Genomic DNA, 17717 nt, shown 5'->3' with positions numbered 1-17717 from the left:
TTTGCACAAGCACACACATACTCCCCCCATGCTATGTTAAGCAAGAAGATGAATTTCACCTAGACAGACGCATCTGATGGGGTCTAGCTCTTCCATGGCTTTGTGTCTGTGACTCAGCTCACTGGCTGTTGCCAAATGTTGTATAAAGCCCTCTTCATTCTTTACATTCAGTTCTTCTCAGCTTGGTTTACACCCACCAAAAATCTTTTCCATGTTTTTCTTCCTTACAAGGAAAATAAACTTGTAAAGAAGGAGAAGTGAAGGGTTACATCTGGAGAGAGTTATGGCTGTGGCTCAAAGGAACAACTGGAATGTCTGTAATGCGGAAGTTTCTTCCACAAAGCCATTTCTTTCCTCTTCTTGAGAAGTACAGATACAGGCTGCTGCTGCTCACAGAGCACAGCCCCAGTGCACATTCCAGTGAGGAACGCCAACAGCATCCCTGCTGAGAGCAGGGTTGATGATTTACATTGGTGCTACCCACTCAGCATCATGTACACAGTCAGAAGTAACTCAGTATCAGAAACTACCTGTCTTGAAACTAATTACAAAAGCCACAGCCAGAGTAGTAGCAGCAAATTTTATAATTGGCCAATTCGGGTACTTTTTGGTACATATTTCTGACAAGCCAAGTACTTGTAGACTCCACTGAAGTCACTGGCATTGGGGGTGTTTGGCAGAGGAAAAGTCTTTTTGTGTAGGTGGTAACTCTGAGATTAGCAGCACCCACTCCATCACAGCCTCACAGCTTCATTAACCTGCAACAGATATTTATGTTGGAGGGTGACATCTTCCACCTTCAGGCTCAACTCTGAATTTTGAGGAGCATGTGGAATGAAGAGACAGGAAAATACTTTTCTTTGGTGTAAATTAGTGATGGGGAAATACACATACAGAGAGTCCAACCTACTTCTCCTGCATATCTAGGATTTCCCTCAGACTACAGTTCTCAGAGGCTGGGGTTGACTTTTTTTTTCCATGCAGGTGAGTACTATGCAGTTCAAAACTACTCCCTGTTCAAGCAAATACAAAAGTTCATTATTAAAAGAATTTAAAACAATTGCTTAATTTTGGACTCTAAAATTTAAGCTATATCTGCATCAGATTTTTTATAAGATGTTAAACAACTGTTTAAAAACAACCCCATCTCTGAAAAGAAGGGTCAATGTTTGAAACATTTAATATTTATTTAAGAAAAACTTACAAATTTATTTTAAATTAATGTGTTATCTGTAAAACCATTATCTCCTAATTCTTTACACATATTTTATAAGTTTGTTTGTTCGTAAAAAATTTTGGAATAATGACGTTCAGGGAAGAAAAAAAAACCCAAAAACTATGAGGCAATAACATCCACAGTGATAATTGTTTTTTTTCCATTTGTAAGGCATAGAGTATTTGCAGTGCACAATTTCATGCATACTGTTCTTGTTTTGCTTCTCTTGTAAGCATGCCAGATGAAGGACAAGGTTCTGCAAGAAAAAATAATTCTACTTGTTTTTAAGGATGCCATTCAGTGAAAATCAAAAGCTAGCCTTCCCCATTGTTGATCTTATTCTTTTTTTCCTGAGATATTTTAACTTCACTTCGCAGTCACTTTTTCTTTCATTTCTAAAATGTCTAGTATAGAACAAAACTAGGGCAAAGTGAAAGTATTGATTAAAAAAAGAATATGCTATTCACGTCAGTGTTTAGTCTATTTTTGGAAATAATTGTGAGCAGAACCGCTACCAGTGTTCCAAACAAGCAACATCTGCAGTGCATCTAGCAACTGGCTTTTCAAACATTCCCATGTGTGCTTGACTTGTTCCTGCACCATCTCCAGCAACTATTCTGGGTAGCTATATGTGTCACCAAAATGGAGGAGATGTTGGAAAATGGCAAAAAACACTTTGGAAAAACTTGGACAGAAATGTCTCCTTGCTCACTCTTGAAACAAATCCAGTGGTCCCAACAAGACAGATATGGAAGCACTGGGCTGACAGTCCATCATGATGAACCCAAAGACTATACCATGCCTTGGATTTTGCCTTTCTTCATGCCTAAGGGCTTATTTGCCTCTCCTGAGCATCCAATTATGCAGGAATTAATTACACACTATGTTAAATTCACCTGAGAGATGTTTTGATTTTCCAGCTATTTAGCCATCCTCACTCTTGAAAATTTCTGTCTCAATTGCAACAATCGCTTCATCTTCTTACACTTTGCCTTTGAACAGGGAGTTTGCTATCATTGTTACATCAATATCAATATTTATTGTATATAAATATTACAGGAATGTTTGTGGGGTTTATGAGATTATTGATAAAAAACATTAGATAACATGGGAGCAGAACTGAATACCTTTAGAAACACCTACTCAGTGATGAGACTCCATTGCCAATGTTCTCCTGTGTTCAAATTGAAATTTGTCACTTCTTGTCTGTTTAGTTAGTAATCCACTCAATGTGAGCCACACTAATGCTGATTCACACTGAAATTACTTTGCAGTCAAAAAACCCTACAAGACTGGATGTTATAAAGAATTTAGCCTTTTATCAGTGCTGCAGCTTTTATCAAATACATTTATAATCTCATTTTTAAGATAAAGGTAGACAAGAACATTAGCCATACAGAACAGAGGGTTACTCACAAAACCACAGGACTTATTCCAGATTGAAGTGTTTCTGATTTTAATGGTAATGCTCATCTATAAAAGACCCGGGAGCACTGAAGACCATCCCATTACCATCACAAAGTCAGAGCTGCTACCAAAACCTCCCTTCTTTCCATACAAAGAGTGATGGGAGGTGCAAAAAAATACAGTGATTGTGTCTTTGTGGATATTTTGGCTCTGGAATGGGAGAACAGCAGCTGTGACTCTTCCACTCTTCTCAAAGCCTTCCTCAGCTTTCTTAGCTGGAAAGGGAAATTGGAGGCTGGAAGTTGATAAGCATTCTAGCTTAGCCCATTTCTGGCTTCCTCATATTAGAAACAAAATGTAGTGGGAGATATGATGCCTCTGTGTGACATTTCTGTTGTAAATGTGTTGTTACAATTATGTGTGCAGATATACTGAAACTTAAAATTGGTGCAATTGTACTTAAAGTTTGGTATTCACTCCTAAAAAGGAAAGCAGACATAGATTTATTTACCATGACAAGAATAAAATAAATCTTGCATGCAGCATAGTTTTAAGGGGGAAAGGAGAAGGATTTGATATATAACCATGCACCAAGGATCCTGATTTGGCAGGGTTTCCATTGTTTTTTCTTTGGGAAATGTTTTTTATCAAGACAGCTATCTGGCATCTTTCTCATCTTTTCTGTTCCTTGGATTTTTTTCTTAGAGAAAATGCTATAAAATTCTAGATATAATCACAATTTTTTTCTTTGCCTTTTCAGACTCAGATGTACCCTATGTTCTGTTCTGCTTCGCAACACAGACTGCCGGGCAGCTGGGGGAAAAATGTTTCTTTATAAATTGAAGCTCTTGTTTCTTCCTTTCTTTACTCCTTTGTCCAGTCATCAAGATTAATTATTGATTGAGAACATAATTTAGAGCATTTATTGCTTTCCCTCAGGCCAGAGGACATCTATTTTTTAAAGGAAAATCTTCATAAATAATACTTTGTTTAAATAAATGTGCTTCAGAAGCTGAATTGTTACAAGCCTTTTCCACCCAGGCAATTGGCAAATGAACATATTCATGGAAAGGGCCTCATTGCTGGGACATGAAGCCAGGACAGCAGCTGAGATGTTTTATTTAGGTAACTGTGGTGGGAAGCTTTTCTCAGGTGTGACACATAAACACAGCCACTCACCTGCGTATGCATGGCAGTGCTACTAATCCTGGTGTGCTACCTGCCATCCTGACCTACTGTACCTGTGTGCTGGTGTGCCATGGCCAGACACAGCAGAGGACCCCGGTGATTTCACAGTGCAGGTGCTGCAAGAGCTGCTCCTGCCCCTCTGCTCCCACCAACAAACATCACACCCCCATAAATGACATATGTGTTGAGGGAAATGAGATTTGATAAGGAATAAGAAAGAAGGAGGAGGTAAAAAAGAAACACACTCCCTTCTGCTGACATGTCATCACTGGAACATCTGCTTTATGTCTGAATTTGCTAATGATCTCTCTGAAAGCCCACTGCAAGACAATTAGGTCTGATAAATCATAAGGGGTTTTTTTTAGGTTTTAAGATCCCAGATGCTATGGTGGAAAAAAAGAGGCAAAAAGAAAAGAATGGACACTTTATCTCACCTAAAATCTTCTGAGTGCTGACACAAAAAACCATAACTTTAAAAGATAGTAGAATACCATAAAACACAAAAAGGGCAAGGTTTTTTTCCACTTTTGTCTGGATTCCAACTCATACACAAGATATTGTTCATGATTTTTTTCATTCTTTTGGGGGGGGGGTGCTGGGGGGAATTAAAAAGGAGTCTGGTGCTCCTAGTCTTTAGGAGCTGTGTGTATACACATGCTCTTGACTGCTGAACTTTTATGCACACATAAGCTTTTTCATCCAATAAAAAGTCATTTAAAAAAATCAAACCATAAATTATAGGATGATTTCATTGCAAAGGTTAGGGGAAAGTCAGAATTGTTTGCTAATGTTTATTCTTTTCCTCTCTAGGACATAGTTGACTACAAAGCAGTATGTAGCAGGGGCTTTTCCAGTTGTGTTTGTATACACTGTATCCCACACCCTCACACAGTGGTAGAAAGCAGATTACATACTGATTATAAATCTAAATCTGGGCAAATTATCTGCAATAGATAGTCTGATTAGCCTGAGCCTCCACCTTGCTCACAAATTTTCTGGTAGTGGATGCTGGTGTTTCAGATTAGTTTGCTACTGGGATTTGTCCAAGCAAGGGACAGACTGGATGAGCTGGGTATCAGCTGCACCACTGGGGAGCTGTGGCAGCTCCACGCTTTTCAGAGATCCTGGGGGAACTGACTGAGAAGTTTACAAACACTGAGCAGCAAGCTGATGCAGCACAAAGAAGCCACTAATATTAATGAAAGGTCAGTTTTCTCAAGACTAGTAAACATTGCCTGGAGTTCATGTCTAGAGTTTGTTAGTACAGAACCTCCTCTTCCTCCAAAGGATTCTGAGAAAACAACTTCCAGATCATTAAGGTCTATTGTTTAAACCAAAATAGAGGGTAGGATCCTTCAGGAAACTGGCACTACAGATGTGCTGTCCTTCAGTGGTCAACCACTCACTGTATTTCCTTCATTAAAAGACATGCATATACTCATTTATGTGATGGTGATGATGATAATGAGGAGGATGATGATAATGGTGATGATGATGATAGTAGAACTAGAGAAAATTGCAGTGGATGGTTTCAGTGATCACACAGGTTCCAGTCATTAAAAAAAAACACTGCAATGCTGATGTCAGCTGGAAGCGACTGGTGGATGGACTACTAGAAAGTACCTCACTATCATTTCCACAGTTGTAGTCACTCTTGTTAGCTGAGAAGAACTCAGAAAGCAGCTACCTTGTATGTGCCCAAAATGAAGGACTTAGAAGGCTCCTAGACATGTATTATAACCCATAATTCTGTAATTGGTGATGAGTGGTTCAAGTCCAATGCAGTGCTTTATCCAACATGTGTGTTTTTAGAGAAAAAAGGCTGAGGATGAAGAACACCTGACCAAGCTGCCTAGAGCTGGCATTACTAGCTCTCAGCTGCATTCCTACATGCATCTGTGCAGTACCAGACAGTACTCAGTTACTTCTTTTGCAAGAATCAAATCCAAGACATTGGTATCCAGTACAAAAATCCCACCCAACTCATCTAAATGCAGACAATAGGGGGGCTCCAATGGTTTACCATCTTAGAACCCTTTGACTTCAACAGCACATGGTATTCTTCTGATGGTCTGACTATTCCCTTAACAATTCTCTTCAACACTTCCATATGGTTGGGTGCAAAGACTGGTATTTTCTCATTCTTTTTCCCCACAATGTTGGGACTTCCAGAACAGCCCAGTTCAAATCTACCTGGATTACTGCAAAGCATGTCCCATACAACAACCTTGTCTCTAAAATGGAGAGACCTGGAATTGATGAGTGGACCACTCAGTGGATAAGGAATTGGCTGGATGGTCGCACTCAGAGAATTGCACTAAAATAGTTGCTTAATGTCTGGATGGAGACCAGTGGTGAGTCATGTCCCTCAGGGGACCATATGGGACCAATATAATTTAACATTTTCACTGAGGACATGAACGGTGATATTGAGTGCACCCACAGCAAATTTGTGGATGACGCAAGCTGACTGTTGATGCAGTTGATAATCTGATTGGAAGGGATGACATCCAGGCAGACCTCGATAGGCTTTAGATTTGGGCCTGTGTGAGCCTCATGAAGATCAACAAGGTCAATTCAGGGCAACCCCAAACATGGACACAGGCTAGGCAATGACTATATTGACAGCAGCCCTGAACAGGAGATTTTAGGGGTATGTGTGGTTAAAAAGCTGAATATGAGATGGCAATATACTCAGGCAGACCAAAAAGCTAATCATACCCTGAGCTGCATCAATAGAAGCATGCCCAGCAGGTTGAGAAAGCTGATTCTTCCCCTCTGCTCTGTTGTGGATTCCCCAGCATAGGAAAGACATGGATTTGCTGGAATGGGTCCAGAGAAGGGCCACAAAGATGATCGGGGTGCTGGAGCACCTCTGTTATGAAGACAGACTGAGAGAGTTGTGGTTTTTAGCCAAGCTCCAGGGAGACCTTATAGTGGCCTTCCAGTACTTAAAGGGGGCCCTGAGGAAAGATGGGGACTGACTCTGAATCAAGGAGTGCAGTGATAGGTTGAGGGGGTAATGATTTTAAACTGAAAGAGGGTAGATTTTGTTTATATATTAGGAGGAAATTCTTTACTGTGAGGGTGGTGGGACACTGGAACTGGTTGCCCAGAGAAGTTTGGGATGCCCCGTCACTGGAGTTGTTCAAGGCCATGTTGGATGGGGCTTTAAGCAACCTGATCTAGCAGAAGGTGTCCCTGTCCATGGCAGGGCAGTTAGAACTAGATGATCTTTAAGGTTCCTTCCAACCAAACTATTCTAGGATTCCGTAAAATGGTGGGCTGTGGTATCTCCCAGTGTAAGGCTGTAGGAAACTACTGGAGTGTGACCACAGATATGAACTGGATGCAAGCCCCTAGATGGACAGAGTGGCTATTGTTGAAGTGACTGCAGATCAGCCCAGACAATTATCCTGGTTATTCTCAGCAGAGTACAAAGCAGCTGGAAAAAACACCAAAACAAAACCAACTCAGGTACCACTACACTTGGAGAGTAAGAGAAGAAAAGCTGTACCTCTGCTCATTGCCAGTATTTTATAGAGTTGATTTGATGAAACTCTGAGCTACATTTCAGTATCTTCATTATTCTAAAGAGATTGCAGAGAAGCAGTCTATTTCTTTCTAGCAGGACAAGTCTGCTGAAGTTGGACAGTGACACCCTAAGTATCAGTTACTAAGACCCTGCTCTCTTCATAGAGAGTCAAGGAAGCATCTGATAGAGAAGACCTGCAAGGTCACCTAGTCCATCTCCTTGACAGTGTTTGTTGTTTTGTTCTTCCCTAGTTTCCCATGTCTTAATTTAAACTTGTCCTTACTTCCTTCCTCCTTATCAGCCATATGAATCTCCTTTAAAATAACTGCCTTCCTCCCCAGTATCAGACCTGATAACAGAGTAAATATTTCAGGTCTTTCTCCTGTAGAACCTGAAATTAATCTGTTTCCATTAAGAGCTCAACTGCAGTAAATCACTGTTTTCATCACTCCTCTTTCTTGCTTTTTCTGTTCACTCTGCTTCTATCAGCTGTGGCCAATAGTCCCTTCTTCTTTACCTGTTCACCTGTGACATTTTTCTTGCATTTAGTTACACAACTGTTTTTTAATAATCTCTTTAATTATTAATGAATATTTGGATCTGCATCTGATTTAATTTTCAAGAAAATTAGCAGTGGTGGACGTTTTGGGACAAGATAATGTGTTTTCACTTGTTCTTAGTCAGAATCCTGCTCTTCCTTGTTTGCAGGTTCCTTAGCTTGCTGCCTTTATAATTCCCTTGAGGACAGTAACATTTTCTCTTGCTCTTTCTTTCCTTGTTCCCACTGATGAACATTTAATCTACTTGTAATACTTCCATCCTTATTTTTTTCCACTCCTGGTTGTTGGCTTCTTAGCAAGTCTATCCTGGTATCTTCTAGAGGAGCTGATATCAGGAGAACAAATGCTAGTTACCACTACAAACAAACGACCAGTCACAATTAACTGCTCAGGTACTAACAAGCCTTTTCTTTTACCTTATATGCTTAATTATGCTCATTTAAAATGTAACTGAAAAATACGGCATTTTTTCAATAGATTTCGTTCTACTGTGGCACAAAGATATATATGTGTATGTATCTATAAAATGTAGTATCCTTGCCAGCACAAAGGATTTTCAAGCTGCTGTCACTCTTAATGCTGCCCTTTACTAGAATGCTTTAGTGGCTTTTGGATTACTATGAAGCTGCCATCACTGCAGAGTTAAATTCCAATTAACTTCTTCTCCCCCAGCTTGCTTGAAAAAACAATCCATGAGATTTTTGAGGAAGCAATACATCTTCAGAGAACAGGCTTCCATCATTTTCTCTGTCAGAGAGCTTCCAGATCAAAAGCTGAAACAAAGTCTGTTGACTTTATCGAAACAAAATGCTATGACTTTACTCAAATTAAATGTTCTGATTAGGCCACTTTCATGTTCCCAAAACTCAGCTTTGGGGAATGCTTAGTATATAGGCGAGTATGAATTCTAACTTTTCATTCCAACTGAGGTGGAAGCAAATTCACATGGAAGGTATTTTTTCCCCCCAGAACAGAACTTCAGCATTTCAGCTCACAGCAGATTCCTTTTTACAGTGTGTGGATTTCCTGTCTGTTCTACAGCCTTCTCCAGGAGTTTGAGGTTAAAACTTTCTGCTCCCCTCCTCAGTAGATCAACTGATTAAAACATTATCTGATCCTTAGTAACCCAGGGCTATAATTTAGAAAAAACATCATTTCCCTCTGCCCTTTATTTTTGTTTGCCCAAGGGAGAATAGAAAAAGCAAATATTATCTACAGACATTTTTTTGGTTTTCAGAGGCCACATGCAAAAAGGTCCCCCCTCCTTGGAGCTGCAACCCCTTTCCCTATAGCTCTCTGTGTTATCTCGTATATCCTTCCTCTTGTTATTTGTTGTGTATCTTCCAAAATAAACACAACTGCAGAACCACAGGATAACTTCAGATTGCAAGGCTTAGGATCAAAAGCTACATTGGCTTCAGGCTGGAGGCAACACTGCTGCACATGGGGATTTGAGTTAAACCTCTCTAAAAGGCTGCTATTTTTTCCCTTCCCCTGTGAATACTAGAGCAATGTTCACAATAACACCTTCATGCTTTTCAAGAAGCAGCAGCCACTTGGTTTCATGTTTTGATGAGAGAATGTTCCTGCAGTGATTTTTAGTGGGAAAATTTTATCCCATGAACACACGATCGAAAGAATATTTTGCAGGATATGGGATGGTTATTGGTTTAGTCAGGAGGGCAAAATCCTATTCTGTTGGGATTCATTTGTTTCTCAGATGGAAGTATGGGGAACTGGAATTCCAGTTTTGGATTTCCAGTTTCTGTGTATATTAATACGTGGTTGTGCATTGCACAAGATGGTATAACCCATATGCTCACTAGCAAGCACCCAGGAGGAAAGACATAAATGGCTTCACATCATCATAGAATTGTTACTTAGTTCCTAAATAGCCTCTTCAAATCAAGATTAATCAGTTCCCCAGACTACAGGAGAAGGAAACTACAGGTGAACTTCAGAAAATCAGCAGGAGGACAGTATTTTAGAAGCAGAGCTTCAGCTAGTAAACTCCAAAGATTTATTGTTTTAAAGATGAATCGGGAATATATGTAAGTCAGTAACATTTGCACAAATGTGAACCAGGACTCATAGAGCAATCTGTATGTTCTTCAGGATAATGCATTTTCTTACCTTCATGGAAATCTGAGAGACTTTGGGCAGATGGATGCATGCTCACATGTTCACTCTGCCTGAGCTCTGAGCTGGCAGGAGAGGAGCCAGCTTCTGTGTGGAAGCTGTGTCAACACAGTAGTGTGACAAACCTAATGTACACTGCCTCTCAGCACTTGCTCTGTGTCACAGTTCCTTTCTGTTCACTGTAAGGTTCCTTGATTCCATCTATACATGGCCAATGGATACAACTTCTTTGCAAGGTCATCAAATAAATGAGCATCACACATTGCTGGGTTAATTATATGCCCAATATTAAGTTAGAAAACCAAAGGACAAAATATTTTAAAATATTTTTTTTCTCTTCTAGGCAATTCTTTTGACTCATCTGCTCTCAACTTGCCTCTCAAGGTTTAATCCTACTTGCTCTCCAGCCACCTGTACAGTATTCCTACAAAAAGAGAACAAATACAAATTTCTGTTACAATGTAAAATGTAAGCAGGAAAGAAAACTTTACATGGCTGTAAGAAATTCAGATTTCTTTCAAGGAAGGGCTCTTGCGATTCCCTGTTTGATACTATAACTGTTGTGAAAGAGAGAAAAAAATCAGAATTGAAGCACCAGATCCTGATATTTCTAAATTTTTTCTCTGATTTAGTATGTCATCTCTTGACAGTATAATTCATAGCAGGCAGATAATATGAACAACTTACTTTTTTCACACAAAATTAATCTCAGTTACAGAAAGATTTCAGTTCTGCCCTTCAGCTGACACTGTCTTCCACTATGGTTGGGACAGCTTTAGGCAGCATGTGCCAGTCAGTGCTTTCTTGGTGCAGCTGAAAGTAAAGACTGCAGAACTGGCTAAAGATAAGAAATATAAGGAATATTTGGTCTAATTTCTACCTGTTTATGATATTTTATGAAGTTTCATGGGTAAAAAATAATTATTTAATTTAAATATTATGTTTAAAATAAATACATCATCTTTGGCCACAAATCAGGCTGACAGCTGTAGCCAGCTGCCCAGAACTGCTGGGTCTCTCAATTGACTCTCAGATGTGAGTATAATCTCCAGAAAGTCAAAATTCTCTAATTCTGGACCGAGCATAGTTTGACCAGGAAGGCAGCACAAACGGCCCCAACCTTCATTTTATACTGTGCTTGCTTTAATCAGCTCTGTAGACAGAGCTGGAAGAGGAACAGGGCCTCTGTCAGGGGCTGTAAACAGCACTTCTGAACCACTTCACTGTCTCAAGGGTGTTTCAAATAGTGCTGTGTAATCATAGTCAAGCAGCAGAATTGAGAGCAACTGACATAATATTCAAGTATTTGTTTTCACTCTGAATAAGACACAGATAAATATGCAGATTAAAAAAATAAAAAAAGTAAATGAAAATATTTGGAATGGTATCCTGAGGCTGCAAACAAACCAGAAGAAAGCACTTTTTCTGTTTGTTTTGAGAATAGAAATAAAAAATGCAAAAGGGTTGGAGTGAGATATAAAAATGAAGATAGAATAAAAAGGCAGAGAAGTATGTCCCCAATGTAAGAAGGACATGAAACAAGTTGGAACAAGGCCAGATGAGGGCCATGAAGATGAAAACAAGACAGGCTGAGAAAGTTGGAGCTGTTTTGTCTGGAGAAGATTGAATGAGACCTCACAGCAACCTTCCAGTGTATGAAGGAGCCCTGCAGGGAAGCTGGAGAGGAGCTTTTCATCAGGAACTGTAGCGATAGGACAAGGAGTAATGGGTAGAAAACTGAAAGAGGGAAAAGTTAGGTTTGATATTAGGGCATTCTTCTAAATATTCTTTACTATGTGGTTGATGAGATACTGGAACACTTTTCCCAGGGAGGTTTGAATGTTCCATCCCTTGCAGAGTTCAAAACCAGGCTGGCTAAGGCCTTGAGCAACCTGGTCTGGTGAGAGATGTCCCTGTCCATAGCAGGGAGATTGGGACTATAAGATCTCTAAGGTCCATTTACATGCCTTAGCAGCTGACCACCCTCTCCCCTTTTAGTAAGGGAGTGGAATCAACACGCCTGGAAGTGTTTAAGGAGTGGCTGAATCTGGCATTGGGTACTATGATTTAGTTGTTTAGGGTTCTAGTGCTAGTGCCAGGTTGGCACCTAAACTTGATCTTAAACATCTCTCCCAGCCTTGGCAATTTTATGATTCTGTGAAGATTCTATGAAAAGTTAAAAAAATAATTTTTAAATGGGCTCGATGACACCAAAGAATTTGTATTTATCTTTAAACCAGAACTAATAAAAAGGGTGCCTGCCCTGAGGCCAAGAGCTGTCCTTGGTTCTCTGCAGGATTCTGCCGGCAGAATTTTGTCACCGGGCTCGGGCTGTGCCCACCCCGGCAGTGGCCGGACAGAGGTGCCCTCTCGGGGAGGTGAGAGCCTGCACCGCACCAGGGGAGCTCAGCCGGGTGGAAGGGGACAGGAGAGCTCCGCGCTGCCCTCGGGCACCTGCCCCGGCCCCAGCCCGGCCCCGCCCGGGCCCGCGGCCGCTGCCCGCCCTCAGCGCTCGGGGCCGGCCCGTGGCTGGTGGCGCAGCGCCCCCCAGCGGCCGCGCCCGGCTCGCCCTGAGGGCCTCGGGGAGCTTCCGGCCATGAGAACAACAGCGTGCGGCCTCCGCACCGCAGCCAGCGCGTCAAATATCCGAACGTAAATATCAGCTGTAATGCACGGTTTGTGTGTGTGTATCGAGAAACTGGGCGTACTGAGAGGTTGAAAACGTGACTCTTGCCGGGGAGAAACAGGCACCTTTAAGCAAAGTCGGCGGTGTGTGTTGATGGTGGAAAATACATTAATCTGATAAAACTATGACCAGTTTTCTCTCTCTTTTGTTATGAAAAGCCATGATTTACTACAGGAATATAAAATTTAGCGTAGTGCAGAAAATCAAATAATGAGACTGCAGGATAAGTTCTTTTAAAATCTGTTGACTTTATTATGTTTTAACCTCTATAAAATAAACTTTCCCTTCATCTGTAAACCACATCACATATCAGATGGTAACTCTAGTTATTACCCAGACTCAGTATAGGGGAGCTCAAAGGGAACCATGCAGAAAAAAATGGGGAAAATTAAAAGATGTGAAGACATCCCGCCATGCCCCTGCTGAACATTTAAAGGCTAAATTCTCTTTGTAAATGCCAGTCTTTTGAGGAGAATTGCATTACCCCTGTGATTTACTTAATGTCTGAAGGGTGCTGCACATGAGCTACATCGATTGGTCAACTGCCAATCACTACTTTATTACTGCACAAATAATTTAAATAATTTAAATTTAAAAATAAACATTCATAACTGAAGGTACAGTAATAAATACATTGCATTTATTTAAATAAATGAAGTAGGCTTTTGGTGTTTATTCCTCCATAGAAACTAAAATGATTTTTTCTACTGCAGGGGATGTTTTCGGGCTGGCTTCTACAAAGAAGGATGTCACAGTGGGTGGAGTTTTTTTCTTGTTGGTCATGGTTTTTTAATTAGTTCCTATAATGCATTCTAAATATATCTGCTATAACTCAAGATAGCTTTAAAAAATAAATTCAATTTTAGGGAGTGAATTGTTAAGCAACATAAATAATACTTTTAAGTGGCAGTAGGCTTACAAATCACTTTTTGAATTCTCAGTCCTCGTACATCACAGGTTGTTACAGTTATGGAACAGGCAAAAGGTTGAGAATAAGCAAGAAAAGGTGCTAGTAAATACAAAATACACTACATTTTGTATAGAAACACAGGCTGAAGAATTCTGGGAAACTACTGAGGAAAATAAACATAACAGATAATTTTAAAAGCAAATAAAGAATAATCCCATTGCTACTGACAATAGGGCACTGTCAGCTCTTCCAACATGCTCTAGAAATCATGTGGAGAATGCCTATGTAAAGTGACAGTCATCATCAGTAGAACAACCTCCGATCCACCATGTACTGAGAGTCATCCAAGCACAAGCATTAATTCATTTGGTTTTCCTCAAGGCATTGAAAAGAAGTGTTCCTGTTTATGTCATAAAAATGTTTTTTTGCCCACTTTGCATGATTTGATTATCTTACTGCTTAGGAGCTCGGGCCGAGGCTGCTGACTGTGGTTCCACTCCAGCATGAGTGGGAGGCTCTTGGTCACGTTAACCATTCCTCCCTCTGCACTTGGAGGCAGCTCTGAGGTCACATCTGCAAATTGTTCAGATAAGTGACTTTGGTTCCACATAAAATACTGTCCTCCAACTGTCCAGTTCTGGAATTTGTATGTGGTTAGTATGATAAATGTTATATGATCTTATATATACACACACCAGACAAAGGATAATCATAGGGTCAATGAAAAATGATAGTGAGAAATAGATATTGGATGATAGCAAACAGAACATTTGTTGAGCGGCTCATTTGTAGCTGTCTACAGAAAGGAAAGGGAGGGTGAGAGTCTCCTGTGTGTTACAGATAACAGCAGTATCAGCTTTAAAAACTCTAGATGCACTAAAATCAAACAGAGCCTGAAGTCCAGATAATGTAAGTTTTTAGGAAAGGCACATCTGCAATCCTTTCACTGACATTTTCTAGAAGATCACAAGAGTCAAGAAGAGATTCCTGGAGATTAAGAAGTAGCAGATTTGAATCTCACGTTTTAAAGAGGGCAAAGGACAGGAAACTATAAACTAGCAAATGGAACATTGTTTGTATATAAACCTGGACACTGCTTAAGTGATTTGGCTAAAGAACACCTGGAAAGGTTCAGTCTGATTAAGGAAAGAGAGAATGATTTATAATTCATTAAGTTGTTTGAGGCCTTTAGAACTACTATGGCAATTGAGTTCTTTATAGATATAATGACTGCTGCGAAAGATACATTCATTTCTATCATACTAATGAGAGCAAGGTTAGTGTGAAGCAACAGCACATACTATAGGGTTTTGACGTTGCAGCTGAAGTTCCTGTGAAGCTGCAGGAAAAGTTAAATGCTAGACAGAGGCCACTGTTTTCAGTGGTAGGAAAGCGGTTGAAAACCAAAAGCAGTTAGAAAAGCTTTCTTCTATGGATCTTTTTTAATTATATTTGTAAAATTCCATTTTTGTGAACATTTGGAAGCATTATATTAAATTATTTTTAAATAAGTATTTTATTCTTCTCCAGTATTTTTTACAGTAACACAATGAATCCTAGTATCTCACAGACAGAGCAAAATTGCTTTCAGTGGCAAAGTCTACTGAGATGGCAACACATCCCCTTCCAAACAGAACGGAGAATCTGGGGCAATAAATTCACTGTGAACACTGCTGTGTCCCATTCAGGCCCTCTGCAAAGCTAGTTGTACATTTGGTATTGCTCTCAAGAGTGCAAGGTGAAACAGCTGCACTGGGAACAGGCATTTCTTCACCTCTTCTGCTTCCTGATGTGAGGTTTTCTTCCAGGCTTTACTATCTCAGGCAGAGGCCATGTTTCAGTGGGACTCTCTTCTTACAGTCTTTCCTCCATCTCTCCTGAGAGTTGATCTTGATCTCCAGCTGTATCTCATTCAAGCTAACAGTGCATTAGGGAGCTGTCCCATTCCACCATTCTGGCAGGACAACAGTTTGGCTTTCTCCATCAACCCCAGCCTGTTGGAAATAGTGGATGTCGTGTCTTGATGTTGCTGGGTAAAGCAGACCTGTCAGGAGAAGTTGCTGTGCTGGTGCATTACAGGTGCATATACAGTAAGGCCTAAAAAATACTGTGTTTGAGGAGCAAAGAGCAAACAGGATTTCTGGACACTCCCCGCTTTCTAGAAACCTAATTAAATAGAGCTAGCTGCCAATAAAGAAGGAAAACAATTCATTATCATGTGTATTGGAGCTTACTGGAAAATTGCTTACTGCTCAGCATTGTCATTAACTCAGCAATAGATTTTCATAAGGTTTCCATTTTCTCAAGCTAAGGGCTAAATTCATCCCAGATGTAACTTCCTTAGTCCCAATACAGCCACACTGAGAATAAATTTGGCCCCATGATTTTAGTATCTCTGTGTGCAGAGACTCCAGTCCATGTCCCTGTGCCAAACCATAAAAAAGGCAATATCTTGGAGTCCCCCTATCAGTTCTTCCCTAACTTTTCTTCAGCAAAGACTGTTTAAAATTAAACAACTCCAGGTCAGTTACCTCTCTGGACAGGAGCACTACAACCAAGAGGGGTTTTTCTGGTACAGCATGAGCTAGGGACAGAAGAAGGAGGCATGTAGCTGACAGGAAGATGTGCAGCCCCATACTGTATTCCCCCAGGACTAAAGCATGGGTAAAGCACAGGCAGATTGTGTGACAATTCACTTCAACTACTTCAGATGTGGTTACCATAGTTGTTCTAGGGGTAGAGAGATCAAATAGATCTTCCTAAAACAGGAAGATGGATTAAGACTTGGAAAGCAGAACTGTCATGAAGGCAGTCAAGAATATGGAACACCAAATGTTCCCAGAACTATCCTTATTGATAATTCACTGTGTTAAATTTTAATAGCTTATCTCTCAGGCATTGTGTAAATGGAAGGAAATCTAATTTGTGTGCCCAGAGTAGCAAGACCTTTTACAAGTATGGTGGTGTCTCTGACACTGCATGCTAGTCTGAATATCCCCAGGCTACCCAAGGTTTCGTTCAGGTACTTGCCAATAAAAAGTGTTACTAACTTTTTATGAAGAGTTAAATTTCTGAAGCCAGAAAGTCTGCACTTTGTACAGGCCTCAGTACTCTCAGTACCCAGAATTCCTCCTAATGAAAGTTTGAATGGCTTCTATAAAAATACCGCTGATCAAGCTTTTCTATCCGTAACTCAGACATGCTTTTCAACACTCTATTGTGCTTAGGTGTTACCAGTGATGAGAATAACTTTCTAGTCAGTCAATGCTCACACTGAGCAGCAAAACCAAAAAGCATTTCCTCAATTTCTCTTCTGAGGCAGTTAAATATCTCCACACAGTCTTTTAATGTCAGTGTTACACTCACATTAATGACATTTATTCACTTCATAAGAGTTTTGTGTGTGTATTAGAACACAGAATGAAGCTCAGATGTGGATTTAATTTAATTTCAAAATATTGGTCTTTCCTTTAGAAATGAAAATTTGTTCTTTGCCAGAATTTGTACCAAAACAATACATTGTTTTTATCTGTTGCACAGTGTTACATTATACTCTGCACTCTCATTTTTGTATTACTGCTCTGGGCTCTGCATGAGTTTAAGTGCTTAAAGTTAGGCAATTGCTTAAATATTGTGTGAGGTGGGAGTCTCAGGCCTCACAGAACTACTGAAGAGACATATAAGGGTTGTTTCCCTTTTAAAGAAAGGTAAGTGAGTGATGATGCTGCGGGTGTTTAGGATCATGAAATTGCTTAGGGCTTATTTATTCTTCAACAGGAAATTTCTGTGGTTAATTTTGAAGCCTTAAGGAGGAAAAAGCAAAGACTTTTATAAGTGGAAAAAGTACATGTTTAGTTTGGATTTGGGGGTGGGGGGGGTGGGTTCTGTTTCTAAGTCCAACATCTGAAGCTGAAAATGTGAAGTGGTTTCTGGAGTGATTCAGAGGTCACTCCTGTGCACTGTCATGGCTGGTGACGGACCCATGATGCTGAGAGCTCTCTCCATCAGAGAAGGTTTTCTGTAGCTATTTACAATGCAGGTTGATAGCTCACCTGGTCATAGGGGCCTCAGCAGCC

At 40.2% G+C, this 17717-nt stretch overlaps 4 long non-coding RNA genes across 4 annotated transcripts; 2 read left to right on the top strand and 2 right to left on the bottom strand.

The window, feature by feature from the left end:
• Positions 1-569: 569 nt before the first annotated feature.
• On the bottom strand, positions 570-1013 carry LOC111924177 (uncharacterized). The gene is made up of 2 exons (XR_002861509.2): positions 911-1013; positions 570-758 (listed from the first exon to the last, which is right to left on the bottom strand). It is a non-coding gene; the product is annotated as an uncharacterized LOC111924177 (long non-coding RNA).
• Positions 1014-4066: 3053 nt separating this feature from the next.
• Positions 4067-10235, bottom strand: LOC147655914 (uncharacterized). Its single transcript, XR_002861508.2, has 2 exons — positions 10040-10235; positions 4067-8231 (listed from the first exon to the last, which is right to left on the bottom strand). It is a non-coding gene; the product is annotated as an uncharacterized LOC147655914 (long non-coding RNA).
• Positions 10215-10535, top strand: LOC111924178 (uncharacterized). Its single transcript, XR_002861510.2, has 2 exons — positions 10215-10281; positions 10389-10535. It is a non-coding gene; the product is annotated as an uncharacterized LOC111924178 (long non-coding RNA).
• Positions 10536-12559: 2024 nt separating this feature from the next.
• Positions 12560-17459, top strand: LOC147655913 (uncharacterized). Its single transcript, XR_015278344.1, has 2 exons — positions 12560-12697; positions 13445-17459. It is a non-coding gene; the product is annotated as an uncharacterized LOC147655913 (long non-coding RNA).
• The last annotated feature ends 258 nt before the right edge of the window (positions 17460-17717 follow it).

Source organism: Cyanistes caeruleus, chromosome 1 (genome assembly GCF_971803275.1).
Source record: "Cyanistes caeruleus chromosome 1, bCyaCae1.hap1.1, whole genome shotgun sequence".
Lineage (NCBI taxonomy): Eukaryota > Metazoa > Chordata > Aves > Passeriformes > Paridae > Cyanistes > Cyanistes caeruleus.
The sequence above is the reverse complement of the archived record's forward strand: the minus strand, read 5'-3'. Positions and strand labels throughout refer to the sequence as shown.